General features: G+C 39.2%; 1 non-coding gene across 1 annotated transcript; it reads left to right on the top strand.

Moving 5' to 3' along the window:
* The first annotated feature begins 2,196 nt into the window (after positions 1–2,196).
* On the top strand, positions 2,197–2,303 carry LOC118996436 (U6 spliceosomal RNA). Its single transcript, XR_005068484.1, has one exon. It is a non-coding gene; the product is annotated as a U6 spliceosomal RNA (small nuclear RNA).
* The last annotated feature ends 1,099 nt before the right edge of the window (positions 2,304–3,402 follow it).

Below are 3,402 nucleotides of genomic sequence, written 5' to 3'. Positions count from 1 at the left end.
GTTTGATAGAGTTTATCACTGTTGGAAATGAATTATGTGGCTTTGTAAAACTATTCTAATTTAATTTATATTTAAAATTTTCATAAATTTTAAACATAAAATTTTAATTTTATGTTTAAATTTTAAAATTTAAAATTTAAATTTTAAGTCCTTGCTGGTGTAGCTCAGTGGATTGAGCGCGGGCCTGCGAACCACACGATAGCGGTTCGATTCCCAGTCAGGGCACATGCCTGGGTTGCAGGCCAGTTCCCAGCAGGGGACTCATGAGAGGCAACCATACATTGATATATCCCTCCTTCCCTTCCCCTCTAAAGATAAATAAATAATTTTTTAAAAAAAATTTAAAAAACAAAAAAATTTTAAATTTAAATTTAAAAGAAACTCTCTTTTAACTAAGAAAAAAAGTCTTGTTTGCCTCACCATGGCTTCTAGATCAACACCTTCTCCTCATGCCTTCTAAGTCAAATGCCTAATGGTGGCCTGTTGGCATTTCTTCAGTTTCCCAACTTCCAATACCCTCTGCAGTTTGCTCCAGTCTGGTTTCTTGGGCTGATACTACATAGAAATTGGAACTATTTCCCATCACTAATTTTCTTTTTGCTTAATCTAATGGATATTTTTAGTTATAATTGTTCTTGACTTCTCAGTAGCATATGATTTCTAACCAAGTTCCCTCCATTGTCTTTGAAAGTGATAATATTCTGATTTTCCTCCTATCCCTTGGCCACTGCTTTCCCAACTCCCTCTCTACTCTGCTATCAAATGTTAGAGTTCCTCTAAGTTCATTTTTAAACTTTTCTTCCTACTCTACACTTTTTCCTAGGCAATCTCATTCATACTTTTGGCTTAAAATTTCACCAGTGTACAAGTACTCCCTAGATCAAACCCAGCTCTCAACTTTATACATACTTGATATCTTCTTTGAGATATCTCAAGAGTACCCCATATTTTAAGCTCAAAACTAACTTCACTGCTTTATCCCCCAAACTTGATCTTCTTCCAATGATTCCTATCTTGTTTAATGGTATGCAAGCCAGAACTCATTGTGCCATCTTTGAAAACATCCCTTTTTCTACCATTTCTAGTCCATCACTAAAACCTGCACATTGTAGCTCAAATCTTTAAAACCCATCTTCTGGAATTCTGGCCAAGATGGAGGTGTAGGTATATACACTTCCCTTCCTTGCACAACCAAAGAAAGAACAACAGATTTAAAAACAAAAAAATAACTGGAACTTCCAGAAAATCAAACTGTATGGAAGTCTGACAACCAATGAGTTAAAGAAGAAACATCCACCCAGACTGGGAGGAGAGCAGAGACAGGCAGCCAGGGTGGAGAAGATTAGTAGCAAGGTGGCAGCTAAAAAACCAGAGTAGGTGAGGTGGCCACTGGTGGACTGGAGAGTTCCCCATTTGCATGTGGATAAACCAGGAAGAACAACTGGGGAACAGGACAGACTATGCAACCCACTGCTCCAGTACAGGAAAATAAAGCTTGAAAACCTCTGACTATAAACCTGGGGGTTGTGGAGGCAGAAGAAACTCCCAGTTTCACAGGCAATTTGTTCATGAGACCCACAGGTCACTATAACATACACAAACCCACCCACCTGGGAATAGGCACCAGAAGGATGCAACTTACTTGTGGGTAGCAGGGGAAGTGACTGGAAGCCAGCCAAGACCCAAGCAAGTAGTATGATTCCCTTTTGGATCCCTCATCCACATACAGTGCCACAACACAGAAATGTGGGTTTGCCCCACACTGGTGAATATGTAAGGCTCCATCCCTTACAATGTTAGAGGTACATCAAGGCAAAACAGTATAGTCCAAATGAAAGAATGAATCAAAGCTCCAAAAATACAACTAAGCAGTGAAGAGATAGCTAACATATCAGATACGAAGTTCAAAACCTGGTAACTAGGATACTCACAGAAATGACTGCGTATAGTAACAAAATAGAGGAAGAAGTGAAGGCCATGCAAAGTGAAATAAAGGAAAATGTGCATGAAACCAACAGTGACGAGAGGACACTGGGACTCAAATCAATGGTTTGGACCAGAAGAGAAATAAACATTCAACCAGTACAGAATAAAAAAACAAGAATTCAAAAACATGAGGAGAGGCTTAGGAACCTGTGGGATAACTTGAAACATTCCAACATATAAATCATAAGGGTGCCAGGAGGAGAAGAAGAAGCGCTCATTTCGGCAGCACATACACTAAAACTAGAACAATACAGAGAAGATTAGCATGGCCCCTGCACAAGGATGACACGCAAATTCGTGAAGCATTCCATATTTTAATGATCTCACCTCTAACAGGAACCTAAAGAACAAAACAAACAAGCAAGCAAAATATAATTAAAGACACTCAAATAGAGAACAGGATGGCAGTGACCAGAGGGGAAAGGGGAGGGAATTTCAGGAGGAAAAGGAAAGGACTTACAGAAACTAGTATAAAGGGCACATAGACAAAAACTAAGGAGGGTGGAAATAGGAGGGAGGTGGGGAACTCTTGGGGGGAGGGCTGGGATGGGAGTAAAAGACAGAAAATTGTACTTGAACTACAATTAAATAAATAAATTTTTAAAAAAGAAGAAGAGGAAGAGCAAGAAATGGAAAACTTATTTGAAAAATCATGAAGGAGAACTTCCCTACTGTGGCAAAGGAAATAGACTTCCAGGAAGTCCAGGAATCCCAGAGAGTCCCAAAGAAGTTGGACCCAAGGAAGCACACACCAAGGCACATCATAATTACACGACCCAAGATTAAACATAAGGAGAGAATCTTAAGAGCAGCAAGAGAAAAGGAGACAGTTACCTACAAAGGAGTTCTCATAAGACTACCAGCTGATTTCTCAAAAGAAACATTGCAGGCAAGAAGAGTCTGGAAAGAAGTATTCCAAGTCACGAAAGTCAAGGACCTACACCCAAGATTACTCTATCTAACAAAGCTATCACTTAGAGTGGGAGGGCAGATAAAGTGCTTCCCAGATAAGGTCAAGTTAAAAGAGTTCATTATCATGAAGCTCTTATTGTATGAAATGTTAAAGTGACTTATCTAAGAAAATGAAGATCAAAAACTATTGACAATAAAATGACAACAAACTAACAACTATCAACAACTGAACCTAAAATAACAAAAACAAAAATAAACTAAGCAACCAATTAGAACAGGAACAGAATCACAGAAATGGAGCTCAAGGGAGGGTTATCAGTGGGGAGTGGGAGGGGGAGAGTGAGGGAAAAGGTACAGAGAATAAGAAACATAAATAGTAGGTACAAAATAGCGAGGGGAAGGTTAAGAATTGTATGGGAAATGGAGAAGCCAAAGAACTTATATGAACTACTCACAGACATAAAATAAGCTGGGGGAATGCGGGTAGGAGGGGGCTTTCAGGGC

This window comes from Sturnira hondurensis, unplaced genomic scaffold (assembly GCF_014824575.4).
Source record: "Sturnira hondurensis isolate 20B ecotype Veracruz unplaced genomic scaffold, ASM1482457v3 Scaffold0011299, whole genome shotgun sequence".
NCBI lineage: Eukaryota > Metazoa > Chordata > Mammalia > Chiroptera > Phyllostomidae > Sturnira > Sturnira hondurensis.
This window is presented reverse-complemented; position numbering and strand designations above follow the sequence as displayed.